Raw genomic sequence first — 23,390 nt, forward strand, 5'->3', positions numbered from 1 at the left:
CTGGCACATTAAAGAGATGAACAGCTTTCCAAGAGACACATCCTTACCAAATTCAGATGTTAGTGGGTTTTGATATCATTACTCTCTCCCTGTTTTAACTGTTTGCTTTTCCCCCCTTTACCTCTGCCCTGAAATATTACAGATTCCACATCATGCTACAAAGTACATACAACAGGAACCAGAAATTAATAAATTCATAGGTTATCATCGTGTTTCAGTAAACGTTACTGTAACAGAATTGATCAAAAACAGAGAGAATGTAAAATCTTACTCCGACCACAACAAATTCTATTATGAAAATACTTTATATACTTATACAGCTTCCTGGGAAATGATCTGTAGAGCTGCTATCATGTCTAAATGAAGGAAGACTACTTTTCCATTTCAACTTTGCCAGCAGATAGTTCCGACGTTACTTTCAAAGACAATCTAAAGTTACATATTTCAAGTACATTTATAACAACCTAGGTGTTCACTGCCCTAATACAATAGTACCTTTAATCTTCAAGGCTTCCAAAATATTTTAATACATGGAGATATGCACACCTATAGTCTTCCAAATTAAAAACCACAACAATCAACCACATGCAAATAAAAACTGTTGGCTAGGTCTGTAAATAGACGGTGCTTATTTATAAGACTTTGGGTAAGTGGCTTGTTTCAGCCATACATGGTTTGTGAGCCTTCTAAATACTTCTTAGCCTTTTCAAACGCACCATGGACTAACTGCTGTTTAATGGATTCCCATATGAAAGCTCCCATTGGCAACTGCAATGCCACAATCTACCTTTGCCTTTCATTATTCAGAAGATTTAGACTGGACAGCCATACACATAGCTAGGTACGTTCTGGTCATATGTTAACCATATGCCTGGGTCTTAAACCAGACTTCACCCCATATATCCCCACACCTTCTGCCAAAGCAGGTTTACTTCTGATATGAAAAGTGAGAATGGAGAAGTACTGCTGATATCCTTTGCACTTCAGCATGATAAATCAGATTTACCTGCCCAAGCTTCAGTTTAGGCTGAAAAACTGAAGCTTGCCTACTTCCACTTTCTATCCGAAGAAACTAAATGAAAATATTTAGTTCCTAAACATCACAATTTTCCTTAATGCATCTATCAGACTTCACACAGACAGGTTTTTCTAGGGACACTTGCTCAGAGATGTTTCTGAGCCACTGCATCTAAAAGGAGTGGAAAAAGGAAGAAATTTGTTCAGTTACAAATACATACTTTCATCATCCTAGAAATCCTGGAGAACTCAATGTAAACCTCCTCTAAAACAAACAAACAAAAAATCTCTAGCCCTCAAAAACCAATAAATGAGCTAGCCAAATCTTAAGTCTTTTCAACAAGACCTCAGCCACAACATCACCCTGATGGTAAACTTAACAGTCACTAGGAAAAAATATTAAAATTACTATATCTAGAGTGCATTCATTTAAGAAGCCTGCCATGGAGGATGGCCTGAGCTCTAAGCTTTCTCCTTTTTTTTCTTCTCTCAGGTAAGTAGACAAGACACAGTTTGTCTTATCATCAGGTGATGATTATCATGCATGACAAGTTCACAGGCTTCACATTTATATTAAAATACTCAAACTGAGTACTTCAGAAATAGGGTACACACTGCCTCTCCAGAAAAGCAAGGGGAACAGACTGATTTAGCAGGCCGACAGCAGCAACCAAAGCAGTTTTGGCTCACAGATGGCTATTCCTTAAAGTAACTCTAAATACACTCTTCAAAGTGGAAGGATATCCTTTTTCTCTATTTACACAACCCAAAGTCTCAGCGCATTATTTCTCTTTTTCTACATATCCCAAGCATAATAGAAAATTGGAATATGGAGTAGCCATGCAACTATAGTAAATGGGGATATAACCACAACTTAAGTTTGCTTACAGAACTCAGATTTGCCTTTCAATTAGATCAATCAATGTTAAAAGGCACTTCAAGGGAATTTTAGGATTACTTCCAGGATTTTACGATACTGACAAAGTAACAGGGACCCTAAGCTCACAGATGGGAAAGAGCAGTTAAAAATTGTTTAAAGAAAAAGAGGAGGAACCCCTTATTTCCAAAACTACATATACCACAACTGCTCTGCCAGCTTTTTTTAACTTGGAAACCAAAAACCAAGCTCCAGCTTTCACCAGATGTGTCAGTACAGAAACGCCATGTTTAAAAATCTTGTTCAACATGCTTTCAAACAGCAGTTCATGTGAAGTTCAATAGCTTTGAAAATTGACAGTGGTCAAGTTCAGGCTCTATGACAACCAGACACATTCAAAATTGATGGTGAATAAACCAAGTTATTAAAGTAAGAATTCTCAGGCTGCAGTTTCCCAAAAGGCAAAGCTGATGTAGATTTAGCTGCTGTGTTCCCACTCACACCCCTCCTTGCCCTTAACCGTTCAGTGCAGGCCCATCTCTTGCACCACATCTGGCACTTGCCCCAGTCTCGCTGAGTCAGTTCTGCAATTTAACATGATGTAAAATATTCACCTTTTTTAATCAGTTTTGTGCTGACTCTGCATAGCTCCAGAGCCTAAGTCTGACTTTCAGCTTAAAAATCTACACAGTAAATAAGAACTTAATTGTTCTTTTCAGCACACGCATGCAGCTAACATTTACATTCTGCATAATACTACTCAATCACAGAGAACTTTATTTTCATTTTTGTGCAGTCTTTGATGTTCTGGACCTTTGAAACTGACAGTTCTTAGGTCAGGGCCAGGAGTTCAAATACTGACACTGGAAGTGAGTCAACCATGCTCTACAACTATGCTGGGGTAATACGCAGGGCATTCTGCTCACGGAGGGAGAACCTCATTGCGTTAGGCAGTGTGACACAATAAAATGGTGATCCTCACCCAAAAAGCTCACTATCTAAACAGACCATGCTTGCCCACACAGAAAGACAAAAGTAGAGAGCTCACAAACTTTAGCTATATACAATAAGGTTTGCTGTATAGGCTAAGAATACAGTACCAGAGAAGTAAAGAGCAACCTAGCTGAAGTATTTCCAATAGTTCTTGCCAAACTGCCACAGGGCACCTTGAAGACCACAGCTAACATCTGGTTTGATATCAATAGTAACAGACCCCACCTCTACTTCAAGAACACAAGTGAAATGTTTACAGGCTTTTCTATATATAGTTTGTGTCTGTCATAATAGTCTACATAAATAAAATTGAAGAAATTAAATTTAATCAGGCATGCCAACTACAAAGTTCTCTGATGTTGAAAAGCAACATGAGCAAAAAAAGACTTTTCATCACAGTAAAATCCAGCATCATAGAATCATAGAATGATTTGGGTTGGCAGGGACCTTAAAGATCACCCAGCTCCAACCCCTCTGCCATGGGCAGGGACAACTTCCACCAGACCAGGTTGCTCAGAGCCCCATCCAACCTGGACTTGAACACTGCCAGGGAGGGGGCAACCACAGCTTCTCTGGGCAACCTGTTCCAGTGTTTCACCACCCTCAGAGCAGAGAATTTCTTCCTCTCAATGTCCTGGACTAAATATACATAGAGACTTCCACAACATGCATAAAGTCCTAATTCAGGCTCAGGCTGACCAATGTAACAGTGGGAGAGAAATCTGAATTCTAAAGCAAAAATAATTCTATTTTGGATGACTGCAGCTATCGCATAGGGAACATTATTTCTGTCATCTCAGGAGATCCAAGTTTAAAGGGGCTAAGGAAATGCACTGTTTTCAAAATTCAAGTCACCTTTAGCATAAGCGCAATACCATCTGTTTCTTATGAACAGCACTTAGTACACAAACTCAAGTACATTTCAAAAAATATCACAGAATACTTGTATTTCAACATATGAATTAACAAACACAAAGACACGTAATTTATCAGATTAAGTCCTTCAGAAAATTAACTTAATTTCACTACAAAACAAAAATATTAGTGTTAAGGCCCTTAGCAAGTAACTGAAGAGTGAGAACACAATCCCACTGATACAAAGTATTCTATGTTCCATCTACACTCTCCCACACTCTCCCCACTTCATTTGCATATCATTCCTAACTTGGTGGTTGTGATACATTTCCGTAATTCACCTAATATCTTTCCACTAAGAAAATAAAACATTATCCAGGAGCCTTTTCCTGTAAAATGCGCAAACACTGATTAAATCCCAGAAAGTTTATTTTTCCTCTTCCATTACGGTAAGCACACCAATGACTGGATTGGGGAGTTGAGTTTCATTTTTTCTCCCTCTGTCCCATGATTCTTTGGTTCTTTTTTGTACAATAGTACAGATGACATGAGACTCCAGGACAGTTGCCAAGAATATCTGAAAAGCCAGGTGATCTAGGTATTCCCACTGGAATTGAACAACATGGGTTCGGATTCTCTCCATCTGAGGAACACGCTAAACTGTGAGGAAAGGCAACAGTTGCCCTCAGTCTTTCCTAACTCTCAGGTGCACAGTCGTGCCCCCCTCCTTGCAAAGCTTCAGCGTTCACACTGAATATACAGTAAAACAAATCAATTCAATGACCCATTTAAAAACTGTTCACGTCTTTGTCAGGTTCATTTCCTGCCAATTTAGTAAACTCAAGTGGCTCAGCAAATGGTAAGAAAAATGCAAAGCAAGAACAAAAAGGCTATCACGACGTTTTGTGCCAAAAAGAGATGCCAGCTCAGTTTATGCCACATAACTTCCCACCAAGCGTATGCCTTCACAAGCTGACCAAACTCAGGGCTACCAGTTGTAAAAAAAAAGCGCACAGACGAGGCTCATCTTCCTGGCACTCTTCCACCTCATGATGAAACGGTTTAGGTAGCTAAATTGGCAGTCAAGTTTTCACCTTTACTTACACTATTAGGTATTTGTGCTTAACTTCTAAAGCTGGCCCAGTGTGGAAAAGTAAAGCAAAAATGCCAATGAAGTGAACTTGCACATAAGCTTAACCACGGGAGAAAGTGGACAGTCTCTTGAGATCCAAGCTAGGCTGCTGTCAAACAGCCATGTCATATTCCCCTGCAACATCCAGGCACCAAAGAGGTAGGGGTTGCAACGATGAGGGCTACAAGTCCATCTGAGGCGCTAGCTTAATTCTTCTCTGTCTCGTAAACCACCTTTGAAGGAAGAAACCACTGTAACTCTTGCATTTTGCTCATGAGGTAATCTCCAATGCATGGAACATCACATGGCACTCCAAAACAATGGTAAAGAAAAGTCTCCAAAGTAGATCAACAAACATGCACAAATGGGTTCTCCCCTTCTTTGTTCCTTCAATGTAGTAAATAAATAAATGAATAAAGATTCCGTATTTTCCTCACATCATTCACTCCAGAACTACAGCCCTAACATTCCTCAGAATATAGATCAGTGTCAGCTCCAAATATTTTTAAGAAAATATGAACCATCCTAACATAACATTTTTTAATTTAACATAATTCAACACAGTTTTAAGTTCCATCTGTAGTTCATGTACCATGGCCTTATTCCCTGGTTAAGGAACATCTGGTTCCTTCTCTGGAGATATTCAAGACCCGCCTGGACAAGGTCCTCTACAGCCTACTGTAGGTGACCCTGCTTCGGCAGGAGGGCTGGACTAGATGACCCACAGAGGTCCCTTCCAATCCCTACCATTCTGTGATTCTGTGACCTAGAAAACTTTCACTGAAGGAGACAAATTAACAAACTGCAGTAGATTTTCACATCATCTAGTCATGAAGTCAAAATACCTTCTTTTTCAGATTTAAAACTTTGAGGTCATTTTATTATCTTGTTAGCATCCATCCCTGCCATTAAGCGTAATGTTAAAGCAAATCTTGGCATATCCCAAGATAGATCAAGATACTACTGCAGAGGTAGCAGGCTGCAAAATTTTTCTGAGTTTTAAATGGTATTCTAATCCATTAAGAAAAATTCAAACACCCTATTCAAGTCATATATGCATGTGGACGCACGCATACCCAGGGAGAAGAGCCAGTACAGTCAGTACACATCAACCAAGAAAAGCTTTAGAAGTACATTTATTAGCACTTTGAACAAAGATTTCATCAAACAGTCATGGCAGCTCTATACCTCTACAAGGTAGCTCATTGGAGACTCTAGAACACTTGTTCTGCCAGATAAAATAATTGCCTTTTCTGCTGTAAGTTAAAAAAAAATAAAAGGCAACAAAAAAAAAAAAACAAACACACACCAATAGGCCCAGAACATACTAATCATAATCCAATATGATCTCCTACACAACTTTTTTACAATTTCACCCAGTAATTCCTCATCAAGCCTTCATCAATGTATGGAACACCCCACAAAAAGATCCAATCATTTAAAAGCATTACAAGACCAGGAAACCATGACACACTTTCATCAAGTGGAATGGATTGCCAAGCACTATCAAAACTGTATTCTTTCCTGCTTAACATTATAGAAGACAAGGACTTTCTGGTATGGAAAATGTTTTACGAATCTAACAAGAGGTTGCAGATACCCTGCCATAAGGTAATTCAATCCAGATCTGACAGTTGTTCAAATTGACAATCACGTTTACAACAGGTTACCTTTTGTCAGCTTATCCTCAGTAACTGACCACGTACATATCTATCTACACAGACACCCCCGCTTTAGCCCACAACAAGCGTGAGAGACTTTGCTTTCACTCAGACAACTGAAAAAGCTGTTTTTTTGCTGCTACCAAAAAACACCCCAACCAAACAACACACAAATGGGGCAGTGGGAGGGGGCTTGTTCTGCCCACATGCCTCTCTTCCCAGTCCTCACTGCTCTAGCACTAACTGACCCCAAAGAAAACCAACTTTTTTCAGATTTGCTTACCAGCTCTCTCACACACACAGACGATGCCAAATTATTTGAATAAAGAACTCAGTACAATTCTTTTCTTTTAATAACTGTGTTATATCATGGCCCTGAATGTGTAGTTCAAGCTTAGTCTGTCAACTTCGGATAATGTTGTTTTGAATCCCTTTTTGAGTACAGTCACTATGGAGATGTATGGAATTCATTTTTCAAAATATTCTCTGATGGCAGTCATAAGACAAAAATCTAAAAGACATCTCTCATCGAGATAAAAGCCCAGGAAAATTCTCTGTAACAGAGGCCTTTCAGATTAATTCTGTCTAACTAGACTTTTATGAGACCAAGTAGAAAAAGTTGAACCTTTGGGACAGTTTATATGAATTTCAGCAATTCCAGCATCCAAATACTGGGTATAAACTGATCAATCTAATGCTGAGTTATCTGTCATTTGTTCAAGAAACAGACATTGCACTAAAACTTTGACAAAATCATCCATTTGAGCAATTCTAGGACATGCTAAAATTATACAATTTTCTGATTATTTAATAGTTCTCTGCCAGCATCAGAAGTTGCTGGGATTCTGACAAGAGGAGTTTGGGTTCCGTAGTATTTTGTTTCCTGATAAAAATTCCTAAAATTATTTTAATATGGCAGGTTGCCGGAACGAAATGAGGACAAATTAAAAAAAAAAAGGGGGGGGGGGGGGGGGAGCTTTTAAAGCCTGACCTTACAGACCTCCAAAGAGTACTCAAGATCACCACGTCTGAGGTATCCAGGAAATAAAAAGGCAGGAAAATCCTTAGTGTCCTACTGAAGTCCTTACAGACTACTAAGAACAGTTCACTAGACAGAAAGACTCCAAAACAAATTTTTTTCTTTAATTCCCTACTACTGTTACTGAACCGGTGTATTTCATGTAATGATGTGTTGTGGTTTTTAAGACAGACTGCTGTAAAAAGGCAGATTTTGATCTAGACCTCTTTCCCATTTTGTGAAAGAGCACAACAAGAAGGTCATAAGTGTGATTTGACATGCTCTATGGAAGATGCCAGCAGAGGTATCCTTAGCAAGAAAACAATTTTTCTCAACACATATGAAATAGCAAAGCAACGTACGAAATCACAGGAGTATAGCAAAAGGGATGAGAAAAGCAAGATTCAGAGCTCATAACAGGTGCATCAAATGGACCGATTGCAGCCTAATAGACTGTAATCTCTATAGCCCTTCATACAACCAGTTTCCAGTGCAAGGCAAAAAGGAAACACTGAACTTGACAACGTACTCATCAAGACGGTCACAACAGAGAACTCTTGAGTCAATTCATAACACCATACACTACACTGACATCTTCCTTTCCCATGTAAGTTAGAAGAAGCAAAGCCACATCTAATGGCTTCAAAATTGGAACTTCCCTCTTCCCAACACTTTTTTTTCTCTCCCCTCCCTTAAAAACAAGAAAGCACCACCTTTGGAAATAAGCCAGAACTCCTTAACTGCTAATTTAAGACTTTACTTGAAGTGAACATAAAGAAGACTTAATAGCTTCAGAGCTTATGAGAAAGCGACCTCCATGGAGTTCAGTGGTGCTACAGTGAATCTATCTGAGGAAACATGGATCCCCACATAGATTGAGCAGCCAAGGCCTACTCTCCCTTTTTTGCTCAGACAGATTTTTATTCTAAACATCTCAAGTTAGGCTCATACTGGATTTACAGGAAATACTAGAAAGCATGGGTGACATTCTGAAGGGCAACAAAGACAACCACTGCAGAACAGTGAACCCAAAGCAAGTTAGGTAAGAAGAGAAACAAGGCTTTATGAAAAGTGCAATGGATTGCTGAAGAAGGGGATGGGAGGGGGGAAAGAGAGGCACTAAACATCAAAGTAGCTAAACCATTATTTGACTAAGAAACCTCAGCTACTCCTAGAAACTGAGCAATGCCATGTTATTTATCACAAGCCAAACGTCTTTAGCCATGAAAAAACACATGCATAAAACAAACATGATGAATATAGAGTAGACTGGAACAAGACTCAAAGCAGAAGATAAGATGGATGGGATTTAAAAAAAAAAAAAAAAAAATCAGACAAGTCACAACCGCTGAAGAGATACAGCATTTATGAGTAACACTTTTATTTACTAATTAAGAAGAAACCAACTGAACATTTCCAAAGACAACTACTGTAATTCAGAATAGTGTTTGCCCTGTTAGCATGTACATCCTGATACCAGGCTGCTTACTAACAAAACAAAAATCTGCAAGCTCAGAAAGTGATAAATTTAAGTGTGCTCTTGTATAAGAATGCAAAAGTAAAACACTGTCCATCACATTTTGTGTGGAGAAAGCATGCCTTGCAAGGTACTTAAGGTGCTCCCACCCTCAGTTCACACAAAGACTTAGAGAAGCAAATGACACAGGCAGAAAAATTCTCTTGCTTTTTTCCTGCTATAAAGAGCAAATGTATTGTCCAATCTTCCACATTTTTGTTTGAAGTCACTTTGGATTATTAAAATATGGATGGATATTAAAATATGCATGGATTCAGACATTAAGGAACCAGCACTCCTGTCTACTTACCCAACTAACAGGTAAATAGTTACCAACAAAATTTAAATAACTTGTACGTTAGATACGTGAATACATGGAAGTGAAATAACAGTATAATCCCATCAGCTCTGCTCACTTATTTAAGAGGACAAGCAAGCATGGAATTTCCAAGAATTGTTTGTTTTTTAACATAACCAGTCCATCCGGTGGTTAGGTTAAAACTGGGCTATCAAGAGAAACATTTTTTCATGTCTCCTTTGTACAGCAGGAACAAGAAAATTAAGCATCTTTACTCTGCAATTTAGCTTCTAGTATCTATAAGCTATGTTCACATCTTATAAAGACAGCTGAAAAATACCTTCTATTAGAAAACTTTAGAAACTTCTATTCATCTTTCAGTTTGTCCAAACAGGAACAATACATACTTTGTGTGCGCATATCTATCTTTAAACAATATAGAATTCAAGCAAAAATTTCAGAAAAGCATGAGATTGGGAAGAAATCTATATATTGTGTTGTTTTGTGGTAATGTTTGGGGGAGGGGGGAAACCAGAAAATTAAAAACTTCGGGTTTCTTAGTCTCTTAAAATGTGGATTTTTTTTTCCCCCTCAAAAGCATTGTTCGTACAGGGGAAGAGACAGTAAGAACAAGTGAGAAAGAACAAGCAGGAGAAAACACTGAGCAGCAGGAGACTGAGCAAGTGATAAAAAAAGAGAAGCTTTAGAGACCGAGCACTGGAAAGGACATGGGAGAAAAAAGGGCATGAGCAGAACTTAAAAAATTGTAAAAAAGAGCAAGCAAGAGTGAGGAAAAACTAGAGGAAGAGCACAAGCGAAAAGAGCACAAGAAAATAGATGCATCAGGAGTAAGGAGAGTTAGAGGAGCACCTGCTATCAAGTTAAGACTGTGGCAGCACATGTTCAGAGTGCACACAAGCAGGACAGCACCAGAGTGGGAACATCAGAGAGGGAATAAGCACAGAAGTTTGAGATTGCAAGCAAAAGTCTGAAAGGCAGAGTAGGTTGGGGGGGGGGGGGGAGGGGTAAGGAGGACACTGACTGACAGGGGAGTGATTTACTACAGGAGGGGTGGCAAAAATTCCTCAGAATTATGTTCTCCATTAAGTAACAGTGCTATCAGAGCCAGTTAACCAACCCCTGCCTCTTCTAGGTACCCTGTTCCTGTCCACCCACACAACACATTCCATTATCTTGTCAAACGTCTGAGCAGCAGCACAGTGTACCAGGTCTGGGAACCGATCTGACTGAAAAGTAACCTGATTCTCCACCCCCACACACACCCAAATGTTATATATATGAAATTGTATATTTCAGCCAACTCAGTTTCCAAGTCTGATTCGCTGGTTGGTCTTACAAACAGCTGTGCCAACACAAAGCAGGTGGGAACAAGCAGCCAGGATCTGGAGAGCAGGGGAGCTGCTTAAGCTGTAACTGCCTTCAAAGAACTCCTTGTTGCACTCTGCCTTAGAACAACTCTTTCAACAATTTCCCTCCAAGTGCTTCAGTGGCTCTACATCGTGTAGCATGAACTTCACATCAGTTTGCTAACACGCTGTAAAACAAACACATATAACATCATCAGACTAAATACTGTGCATGTCCCACACCCCTCGTAGATGAGATATGAAAAGCAATAACTCTTTGTCTTTTTGCTTCTTTTTTATCTATTATTTCAAATTTGGCTTAGGTATAGTTTTGGGGAAAGCACAGTAATTGTCACTAGCCCCAGGAAAACATACAGATTTGGGTGGGTGGAAAGAGAAAAACGGTTTACAGCAGAAGGAAAGGGGGGAGAAAAATCAATGTTGCTTGTGGTTTTCTCTGAATATACTGTTCTTTGCTGTGCTGCCCTTCAGCATTCTCCCATCACTGAAATTATATACTGGCCTACAGTCTTCTCTCATGCTAGAAGATGCAATTGATTTGGATGAAAATAAGGTAACAAACTCTTCTCAAATGTCCCCCAAATTTAAGAAGGTATAGTAGCAGAAGACCAGCAGTTTCAGTCTTTACTCATCAGCTTCTGTCAGTTTGCTTCCCTTCACTGCCACTACTACCCAATGTCTCAAGACTCTGTGACAAGTTTGATCAACAGAAACTAGAACACAGACTGTTACTGTAGAAGAGTCACCTTTAAGATCTTTAGCCAATTTTCCCCAGGAAAGCCAACCAAACCCAAGCACACAAAAGCGTGGTTTACACACCCGGTATATGCTTGCACAAGCAACCCACTGTTCCCCCAACTGTTCACTGTCAAGTGACTGACCCATGAGGTTGAGAAGTCAGCCCCAACAGATGAGGTAGGAGAGGTGGGAGCTTCTGTGCTAGTAAGATGGAAATGTTTCAATCATATAGACTGGGGAAACAGCATACGTGACTCCTTCTCCTTCCACGTGAAACAAAAAGTTTTATAAATGTCACAAAATCACAGACTAAGTTAATAAATATTTCAGGCAGGCCTGATACACAATTCTGTCTCTTTTATATATTTTGGAACACAATCTATACTTACACAGTCAAATGCTATTTTATTCATTGAACAGGTGCTTATCATGTACATCAGGAGGACAGCACATAGAAAACAAAGCTATACAGTAAATGCCAGCTATACTATAAATTATACTACTTGCTGAAATACTCCATCAGTTCTTTCTGAAATTGAGCTATGCATATCAAATAAGGAACAAGACTGCAAGTAAAAAATTAGATTTTCTTTTCAAGACAAGCAAACTCCCTTTGGGAAAAATGAGTTGAAACTCTTAATTTCCAAAAATTTCCAAACAAATCCTAAGTTCCTTGAGCAGACCTCTATCTGGATATGCTGAGTCACTCTCCAAGCTTAATAGACTGCTTCTTGGAGTTACAAAGCACTCAGAATACAAACTCAGGTCAAATGCAACTGCAAATACATAGCATCCTGCTATTAAGACATAAGACGCATAAAGCCTTAACCTCAGCTCCACCCGTTGCGTCACTGTGTAACTTTGAGCAAGTCATTTCACCTTTCTTGCTTTCACTCCCCTTGCTAAAAAGCAGCTTCGTTGCACGTTTATCTCCCGTTAGCAAAGTACAAACTGCTGTGTGTATGGAAAGCAACAAAATGCATAAAATCTTTGAAACCCCTCTCCCCACTCCAAAAAACAGGAACTCAGTGCCTTCCGTCAGGGCTGACAATAAGCAAGACACATGAACATTTCTAGGTTGGGGGGGGGGGGGGGGGGGAAGGGGCCAGTCTGTATATTACATCCTAATCACTGAAAAACGTTTCCCTTCCACAAGATGCTGAAAGAATCTGTAAGCATTTGCTAGATTCACAGATTAAATGTTACATCTGTGCACAAGCCTATGAGAAAGTCACAAACCTGAGACTAAGTGCAAGGTCTGGACAGTGTGCATAAATTATGAACAACTTGTACCAAAAAAAAACCCAAAACGCATTTACTGCATGATAGAAGATAGTTCAGATCACCAAAAGCAACAGATAATTTCCCCATTTTTGTCAGTGCCAAAAGCAACAGATAATTTCCCCATTTTTGTCAGTGCTTGAGTGCTTGACTTAGTTCGGGAATTTTTATGGAAATAACTAATAAAGTCAATTGCAACTCTACAGAGTTACTGAAGATTAAAATATAAAGAGAAAGACTGAGCTTACAACATATGTTAATTATATATAATGCATACCTGTTTCCGCAAATACATGGCACTGTCAAGCTGGGAGCTCACAGGTTTCAGAATATACATAATGACTAACACATAACTTAGAAACTGTATTCTGGGCCCACTGTATACTTGCTAAAAATGTATTTTGAGCTTCTGCCTCACCTCAAACCACAGATGTCAGATTGCTTTGGTTTACGCAAACAAAACTTTGTTTTAACACAGAAAGATTAAAATTAAGATTATTTTTTCTTTTTAAGAAGCAATAGTCCAGAGAAAAGAGAATGAAAGCAAAACATATAAAGAATTGTATATCAGAAAACACCAAGCGAAAAATTTTCAAACACGGAAGTCTAAAAATTAAACTCTTCATCCCATATTCAAACTCTTATACATAAATAATTGCATATTCTCACATTCCAGTAAAATCAGGTGGGAACTATGGGATTCAAAATCTTAACAAAAAAGAGGGAGGCCTACAGTACAACAAAATACTAGTTTAGCTATGTAGGCCTAAGATGATACTTATGAAGTAAAAAAAAAAGTGATGGAAGTCATACAAATGATGAATGACATAGGGAAGGTCAACTAAGCCCCCCCTCTCTCCTAACAGACTTTGGAAATACACACTAATGAGCAACTAACGTAAACTAAGGCCAAGGCAACCTTTTTCCCCACACAAAAAAAAAAACTGCTTACTGATCTAATTCAGAACATGTCCCTGATTAAAAAAAAAAAAAAAAAATCAGATATTTAAGAATTAGAAATTATTACACTGGACAGAATGGGAAAAAAGGAAGAAAAACCCCAAACCCAAAAACTCCCATGCTTCAGAATGTAAGTCTACCATGAACTTCTCAGTACTAGGAAAATATTTATGACAAACTGCTCCAAATTGGTGTTTGCTTTATCTTAAGATTTTTTTTAATAAGCATTTAAAAGCTTTTTTTTTTCCTGCTATCAAATAAAAGCCCCGCACCCTACAAATACCAACAGTCTGTATCACACAAATCATGGATACAGCCTGGTTTAGGTCACTGATCATCTCTCCTGTTTCCAAATGCAAAGCACCACATGTATACCCTGGCAGAGCTTCAGAAGACCTCTTAAAAATGTCAGTTTGTCACATATGTACATTCCTTTCCTTCACATACAAAACACTGAGCTAAATGTCCCTGTATATCAGTACACACATTTTAATATTTTATTTCACTTCCATTAGAATAGTAGTTAAACTGAAACAAGCGTATTTTAAAATATCTCTGTTCAATTAGAGAAGTATTTTTACAAATTGTGCAGAAGAGAGAAAGATTTCAAAACATGATACTTCAACCTTGTGACCCATAAGGAGAACTTGTTTTCTCATTTCTTGAAATAACTGGATGCTGGTTAAGAACATCTAGCAGAAAACCAGAATGATATACCCACTTTATGATATGTGTATTACTCAGGTATTAATTTTTTTTAAACTAGACTTTAAAAACAGAGAAGTCAAGATAAACTGCATAACTTGGCCAACATGTTTTCCTTGCTTTAACAAGAAACGACACAGAAATCTTCTAGCAAAAACTTGTGTTTTGGTTTACTGCAATTATCTGGCAGTATGCAAATTAAGTGAAGGGGCACTAGGTGTTACCTTCAAATCCGTATTTAAGAATTGGCTCTAATTCTAGCAGTTCCTTACACCAGAAAAGCATTACATAATTTTTATTCCCCACCACATGAGGCAAAGCCAATCTCGACTTAAGAATGACAACAAAAGTTGTCAGTGTTATCATTAACCACTAAGGTAAGGCAGTACTTGTACTCTGTTTCCACACATGAAACTGGATTTCTCAAGGTTTCAAAACTAAGCTCAAAGTTTTAAAATGTCCATGCTGTGAACATGACTCTGGATAATTTAACTCCTTAGAGATACGTTAATGAATGTCTTGATGGCTTAAAAGACTGCAAGTAGACTCATATGGACACTGTGAACCGCAAATCATGATTGCACATCATGTAAAACACATGGGCAAAAATATCCCAACACAAATCCTACAAAGATGGGAAAGAAACCCTCTTGTAAGGACCACATCAGATACCATTAATAGTTTCCATTCAGGCCTCCACATTACTGGTTTCTAGATCTTCTATCATTAAGCTTCTGTACAACATACTATCAAATTACAATATTCACAACCCTTTTTATTTACCAGAAGAAAAAACAAACCACAAGCACACATGCATTTACACAATGCCTTAACAAAAACACTATATAGGAGAACATTAGGAATGAATGGGTATGCATCTCAAAGTCATGAAATCCTGATTAAACACAGAAAGAAGTAATACTTAGTTCATGCTCTATGGTACAAAACAAAATGGAAATCAGATCCCAGCTAAGGTCTCTAAGAAGTACAACAACGCACAACTAAACAATTTTTAACTATGCCCTTATAATACACACTTCAACTATAGTTTATAACACAGTATCATATATACTCTTTCCACTCCGCCTTCAACAGAAATGAATCATTTACGATGCTGTCTCTAGTAGACATAGTTCACAGAAGACATTAATTCACTTAGAAACTAAGCTTGTAAAATGCCATGTGTATTAAAAATAATAAACCATCAGGAAAAGTTTGAGGAGATACAAGTGTCATTCAAAATGTAGCTGCAGTAACTGCGTAGTTAACCAACCTGTTCCCAGAACTGCACCTACTAGTGCTTCTGACTTGGTGGGGAAAGGCAAGTGTAAAGTAAGTTTGCAGCCTTAGCATCTCTGGAACTTTATTTCAGCAAAAATCTGGTTTCAGTGGGAAGACATAGACAGATAGGTGCAATCATGTACACGCTCAGCATTTGCAGGCATGCTCATTTTCCTGCACAGGGCCTGCCATAAAACTCTCAGCTTCTGAAAGCACACTGTGACATTGACAGGAAAGTCACTTAAACACAAGAACACAGAATCTTAAGCTTATGAACACCTGATCATGGTGAAAAATGTGCATTTAGCTGTGTTACTCCACTACTATGACCCAGTAATTGTAGCATTTATGAGTAACTTCTACAGAAAGGGAAACTGCCAAGATCTTCATGCAACAATCACTTCTTGTAACATTAACAAAGACATCAATATATTTCAAACACTAACTTGCAATTTTGGCATACCATTAAATTAATGCCTACTTATCCACAAGTTAGAAAGAATAACAACAAAGAAGCCAGAATCAGACACAAACCAGGAAAGTTAGCGAGCTTCCAATAACCGCCAGACTTTGAAAGAGAAAAACTCCAGAAACTGATTGGTCAGTAATCACACACATACCCTAATGAATTTCATATATAAACTCCTGTTAAAACTGTATTTAAAAACCAAGAATATAAATGGTTATACATTTGTAAGTAGGAAAGAAGCAGTAGTTACAATCATACAGTCCAAATAGATATCAGCGTAATGAAATTCATAGTGTTCAGGAAAACATAGAACTAAGTACTAATACATTAACTTCCCTACCTGACACTATTCTTATCCTCTTTTTACTCCTTCCTTCAGTTTAAACAGTAAACTGATAGCATGGACACAAAACTATTTCCTCTAGCAAGGAAGTGGAGGTGCTGTGCTCCAATTGGCTCCTCGGTGACAGGTCCACTGGTAAAGTAAATGGTAAGTTATTTGCAGTTTACATAGTTCACAGGAACACAAATTAAGGTTTGAGCACATACAGGTAAACGGGATTTTGAATGAACAAAAACATTAGCTACCTGTGTTTGAAGCCAGGAAGCAAAAAACCAATGACCAATAGGTTTTTGGGGCACTAGGATTTAAAAGTTTCACTGGCAAGCTCAATTTAATCATTAAAATGTCTGATTGTGCCAACTAGCCATTCTACTAGTCTGATTTTTTTATTAACTCATAAAAATTCCCTCTAAAATTTTTAATTCTATTTTGAAAGAATAACTCTGCCATCAGAAATCAATTCGTACATTTCAATTTCTCTCTTATTTCACCACCCAGTTATTAAAAAAAAAAAAAAGGAAACTTTTCAACATATAGATGCATTAATATATTATTAACTAATCCTTTAACAGGCTCAAAACGCACTCTGTTTTTATTTGCCTCTGGGGGAAAAGAAAAAGGAGGGGGGAAGAGAAATAGAAGCGTTTGGAATTTAATATAACACATAAAGTGAAATTTTGGTTTCTCACAGCTGAAACAAAATTGACACTTTATGGAGGTAATTTCACTTTCATTTACTCAGTTTCACTTTCAGGTATTTAGTGCTACTAAGACCCTAGAAACTTTGCAAGGTGTATGTTTACAAATAACTGCTAGCTTATGTTATTTTAATTATAGAAACATTTTCACTGCTTTTAAGAAATGCTATACTCAGAGCTGAAATTAAATTGATTATGTCTTCCTACAGGGTAACTGAAATAGCTACTATCTGGACTTCAGACCTCCAGAGTATTCACACTGTATGGAAGTACGCAGAGCTGACTGGGAGCAATCTTGCACACTTCCCTAGCCCTTCAGTGGGTATTCTCCCTGTACATCATATGGACTGGACATTTTGGAATGAATGAGAATATGATAACATCAGTACCTTGCACACTGAGCCAACCCATCTCCAGCCTTTTCAACTGTGGAAAAAACTCACCTATTCTTTCGAGATTGGGGAGGGGAATGAAAAAAAAGAGGGGAAGCGAGAGAGGGGAAAGAAACCCTTATGGAGACAATGAGACTTAGCCCGTCTCACAATTATGTGCTTTCCAGTCAAAGAGGAGCTCCTTTTTTTGATCTGTGCTCTCAGACAAGGAAGCCATAATTAAGCCCCCACAGATACTGGACAAGACTCATAAGTATTATGGAAAATGGAGCTAAAGTCCAAATAAAGCTGGAGTGAGTATGAACTAGAAACCTATCCTAATGAAACACATTTGTACTAGCAAAAGCAGTTGAGTTATTTTTCAGTCATGCTTGCATAAAACAGAATCAAACTCAGAATTTTACCTTCCTTTCACGTAAGGGAAAAAGATATCTAATGGATATCAATTACAAACTGTCACATTAATTGTTATAGGCAACTACTGATTAGGCCACTGCAATTCTATTGGTCTATTGTGTCACCTCAAAGACAGAGTACTAGATAACTGTACATACAGAACATGTCTTTCTAATCATCAAGTTTCTCCAGTCCTCTTCAACCATCAATAGACTACAGTTCCCATAAGTCTCCTCTTGAAGGACCCATGGAGGTGAAGAAGGAAAAGGAGAGTATTACCCTTCTCAGAATGTCATTTACTTTTTTCTCCACTTGTCAGCTTACAAGAAAGGCATGTTTGCTCAGAAAGGTTTTTTGTATTATTTCAAATAGTCTTAGAGCAAAAAAAGAAGTCTCACTGCATAAACATATCAAGTCTTCTAGACTTCTTAAAACCTGATTAGCAAGAATGTTATTACATAAAACTAAGAAAAGGATGTCTTACCAAATTCGTACCAAAGGGATGAAACTGTAAACTTAACAAATAATCTACTGTAGTCAGCTATAAAGACAAAAGCAGCAGTTCTCTGTAAATAATCCTATTCCACAACAACAGATCTATTTACAACAGGATTTCAGAAGTTATACAAGTCTCCCGTGTCCCCATAAAACAGAGATATCAGAAAGTTTTTGACTTCATTTTGGAGAACAGTTCTCCAAATGGCATTAAAAATTACCACAGAAAGATTAAACACATACCAGTCTTCAACTCTTACTCAAAAACATAAGCTATAACAACAACTTTCAACCTACAGTCCCGTAGCCAGGGTTAAACACACCTGAAATAAAGAGGTTTTAAGAGGAATGCTGAAAAGAGAATCTAATTATAGCAACAGAATTGCTTCTTTGGTAAGAGTACATTTTAGTCTTCAAATCATCATCCATTTCAGTTCAGATGAAACTGTAAAATGCTATCGTAGCAAATAAAGGTATAGTTTTTCATGCATTTTATTAACTAGTATTTTTGCATACTATCATGTGACCAGGTGGTACAGATTCAAACATGTCAGCATAACCTAAAAGGGACTTTTTCATTTCACGTTAAGGTGTTGACTAACTACTTCGAATTAAAATGACAAAAATCTCATAGCAAGTCCATTAAGGCAAAGTCTAATAATATAGTTAACCCAGACAGGTTTCCGTGCAAGGCTCTATCAGAATTGAGATTTTTACACGTGGTATATATGTTAGCAAGTATGTCCTAATTAAATGTAACTTCAAAAGCTTGGATGAGGCAAACAGTTTTTACTAGGTACCAGTCATGTTTTTTCTACTTCGTGTAAACTACCAACCAGTTCGTTAGCAGTCATTTATGGTCATCACATGTTAATTCCCAGTCTATGCAAAACCCACCTACTTTAAAAAATGACAAATTCCTGATGACTACCTCATTGTTTTACAGAAGTAAGAGAATACTATCCATAAATTGACACTGAAATAGAGAACTCCTGGCTGCTATTAGGTAAAATTATCCTCGTTGCAGCTTCTCGGTCACTGTCCAACATGGGGGAGGGGATTCCAATGACAAGTTCTAAATCCACCCAAGTATTGATTCAGGAACTGTAACATTGCTGCTCACGTAACAAACTGTCTTTCTTGCCTATTTGCCTAGAAACAGTATTAAACTATTGTCATATGTAAATGCGCACACAATAATTTAACAAGAAGAATTTCCCTCTTTTCTTGATTTAAGAAGGCTGTGCTCTTTATTCAATTTGGAACAAGATACACTCGCTTTACTCAAAGAATACTCAAAAACCATGAACTAAACTTGATAAGCTTCATAAACTTTGACGAAATTTTTAATTCACAGCAGAAAATGTAAATTTAACACATCACACATATATTCTACTTCAGACCGCAAATAAAAACACTCTAGTTCTAAATAATTCATATAAGCCAAAAACGGCAAGCATAGCCTACAAAATTAGTCTATGTATACACACACACACCAAGTTCACCAAACATACATAGATAATAGTTAACAAATACTAGCTCATATTCAGAGTTATTTTCAGAGTTATTATTCTAATTCTATAAAGTATAATATATTTTCCAAAAATATCCAATCTGCAGAGGTTGGGGGGAGGGGGATGTGGAGAAAAAGAGAAACAAGTTTACCAAAACTTTTTAGGGCTATGGACTATTCCAATGAGGTAAGTTAAATTCTGCTTGGTTGCAGGCAGATAGTTAAATACTACTACAAACAAAATGTTTGCTTATTTATCACCAGATATCATTGATGTATTCTTCCGCTTCACAGACCTTTTCTTAAGAAAAGGAGAATGAAATACCAACACTATAATAAAACAAGTTCTTAACTTCTACTTATCTAAACCCCCCTTGATACTATATCCCTGCAAGTGTGACTATATATACCTACTGGCGAAAGTTAACAGCACACTCTCATGTGGGTTAAAACAGTGGGTTGTCAAAAACATGCTTGTTCATTTATTTTGTAGTCAGATATATTGTCTTTGTTAATTTTATAGAACAATGAATGTTTATTTCCTCTGATGACTGTGGAGTAATAGGAGAACTAAGTAACAGCAGCAATCTAGACACATGATCAAAGAACCCCTACATAGTCTTTGGACAGACTAAACTGAAAACTTCAAAGCTGACTGAGATTCAAAAATGCACCAATTTCGAAATTTCAAATTACAGTGCTTTTAATTGCGTTTTCTGATTTTGCGGTGGCGGGCAGGAATGCCACTCCAGAGAAGCAGCACCCTGTATATCAGATGAGGTCTCCAATTTCCTCAGCGACACAAAGCTAGATTCCTGAAAGACTGCATCCAGCTATTAAAATGCAGAAGTGCCTGTGTGTCCCTGTGCCTATTCCCAACGGCTTCTCCCCCCACCCCCCCACCCAGATGACAGGCATCTCCCACAAGTACTCCTTCTACACCGGCCTCCAACTTCCCCACCTACGAAGCCCCTCACACGGGCACAGGCAGGGTCACCTAAAGCCACAACAGGTGCCTGCTCAGCTGATGGTTCAACTCCTGACGCCCTCCTCACCCCCCTCTCCCCGCTCCCAGACCGGGGCGAGACCTCGCACCCGCCCACCGCAGGGCGTTGCGCATAAGAGCGGCAGGATCCGGGCGAGCTCCCTTCCTCCATCGCCGGTCCCGCGGCCCCTTCTCGCCGTTCCGCTTCCCAACCCGGCAGCGACAGCCTCTCCCGGCCGCCGAGGGCAGGGAAAAGGCCCGCAGAGGCCGCGGCCGCCACCGCTGCCCTCCGGCCGTGCCCGGCCTGCCCCAGAAGGCGGCGGCGGCAGGGCGGGCGGGGAAGAAGGCCGGGTCCGAAGCCCGGCCCGGCTCCCGGCCCCGCCAGCTCCGGCCCGGGGCTCGGCGGGCCCCCGCGCTCTCCCCACCTCCTCTCTCTAAGATGGCAGCGGAGCTGCCCCCTGCGCTGCGCCCCCCTCGACCGCGCCGGGCCGGGAGGTGGCACCAGCTCGTCCCGCTGCGCAGCCCCCCGCCACCGGCTGAGGCGTCTCGCTTACCCGCGCAAGGGGCGGCGGGGCCCGCGCTCCGGCCCGGCTTCTCCCGGTTGAGGCCTCTTCCCTCGGGCGGCGGGTGCAGGCAGGGCGAGGAGCGAGCGCTTCCCCCGGCCTCGGCCAAGGGGCCCCGGCGCGGCAGCGCCTCCCTCTTGCGCGCTCCGCAGTCCGGCCGCCCCGCCGCGCTCGGGCCCGCACGGCCGGTCGGCGGTGCCGGTGCCGCGCGGGGGGCACCGGCCGCGGGGTCTGTCCGCTGCGCGCCTTCCTCTCTGGGCGGCGAAGGAGGGAGGGGGGACCCGGCCCGGCGGGCGGATCCGCGGCGCTTCCTGGCCGGGCTGGATTTTCTATCGCTCACAAAATGGCGCGCGTTCCAAACCTGCGCAGCGCCCGGCGGCGGCAACGGCAGGGCCCGGCCTCACCTCGGCTCGGCGCGGCGGCGGCGGCGGCGGCCTGAGCCCCGGCCAGGCAGCGCGGGGACAGCGGCGGGCGGGGGGAGGAGGAGGAGGAGGAGGGGATGGGGGGGAAGCGCAGCGCCGTACCGAGCCCCCGGGAACTCCTCGCTCCCTCCCTCCCTCCTTCCCTCCCCCGCCTGCCAGCCTCTACCTCCTCCCTCCCTCCCTCCCTCCCCGCCCGCTCCTCCTTCTCTCCCTCCCTCCCTCACGAACCGGCGTCGCCGGGCCGCTGCGCCGCGCGCCTCGCTCCCCTCCCGCGCCGCGCCGCTGCTGTTGCTGCCGCCGCCGCCTCGAGCCTGTCCTCGTCCGCGCGCGCGGGGCGAACTCCTCGCGTGTCCCCGGCGGACCCTCGGGGGACGGGGGTGGGGTTTTTTTTTCCGAGGGTGTCCTTTCGTTCTCTCGTGCGATAACGTCCTTCGCGGTGGAGGGGGGGGGAGGAAAAAAAAAAAATAAAAGCCGCGATTTAGGCGGGAAGAAGGGGTTTTTTTTAAAAAAAAAAAAAAAGCTAACTGACAAAATGGCGACGGGGCGAGCCTGTTTCTATGGCAACTGTCAATCACGCGGCCCGGCTGCCCCACCCCGGCCGGGCGGGAGACGGCGCTGACGTGGGGAGGGCGGGGAAGAGAGCGACGGGTGAAAGGGCGGGACCTGATCGCCAGGGCAACCGCTGCCCCCCCTCTCCCCCCGCCCTCCGGCCTGTGACGGTGTCCGCGAGGCCGGTAACGGTGCCGGGCGGGGGGAGCGGCCCCCCCCCCCGTGCCCCTGCCGCACGGCGCGCGCCCGGGAGGAGGCGGCCCCGCCCTCACCGCCGCGCCTTCCCCGGCCTGCAGGGGGCGCCGGCAACGCGGCGGCCGGGCCGGGCCGGGCGGCGCTGGAGGCGGGCGGGGGGAAGGAGCGGGGCCCTGCGGCCGCCCGAGGCGAGGCCAGGCCGCGCAGGACGGGCTTCGCGCGCTGTGGGGAGACCCCCGGGAGGGCGGAGGGGTTGACGAAGGCCGCCCTCAGACGCCGGAGGAGCCGTGTGGCCTGGCCGGGCGACTCGCGCGGGCAGGGGTCCTCCTCACCCCCCACACCCCCCCCCCCCAAATAAATATATTCCTTGAAAAAAGAGAGGAAAAAAAGCCGAGTGGGAAGCCGCCTGGCGTGGCAGGCGCGGGGTGGGTGGGCCTTGGGTGGCTGAGGGAAGGCTCCTTGCCGCTCGTCCTTGCGGAGCGGGGTCGCGGCGCCGGTGCAGCCGGCCTGAATCTGCGACGGGGATTTTTTTTTTTATTCTTTTTTTTTTTTTCCCTGCGATGCCCACAAAGATCAAAAAGTAGAGTATGGCCTGTATCTAATACTTTCATTCTAACGTGATACTTTAGTCATTTCAGTCCACAGCCGGC

General features: G+C 41.4%; 1 protein-coding gene across 3 annotated transcripts in view; it reads right to left on the reverse strand.

The window, feature by feature from the left end:
- The window catches only part of DYRK1A (dual specificity tyrosine phosphorylation regulated kinase 1A), a 95,594-nt gene extending 73,194 nt beyond the window's left edge, over positions 1–22,400 (reverse strand). The window contains exon 1 of one of the 3 annotated variants that reach the window (XM_075432014.1): positions 22,225–22,400. The gene's annotated coding sequence lies outside the window, so the exon portion shown is untranslated. Of the gene's footprint in view, positions 1–21,129; positions 21,149–21,565; positions 21,745–22,224 lie in introns of those variants that run through there. The other 2 variants (XM_075432008.1, XM_075432019.1) reach the window with 2 other exon arrangements.
- Between the last annotated feature and the right edge of the window lie 990 nt (positions 22,401–23,390).

The sequence above is a fragment of the Opisthocomus hoazin genome, chromosome 1 (genome assembly GCF_030867145.1).
Source record: "Opisthocomus hoazin isolate bOpiHoa1 chromosome 1, bOpiHoa1.hap1, whole genome shotgun sequence".
NCBI classification, from domain to species: domain Eukaryota; kingdom Metazoa; phylum Chordata; class Aves; order Opisthocomiformes; family Opisthocomidae; genus Opisthocomus; species Opisthocomus hoazin.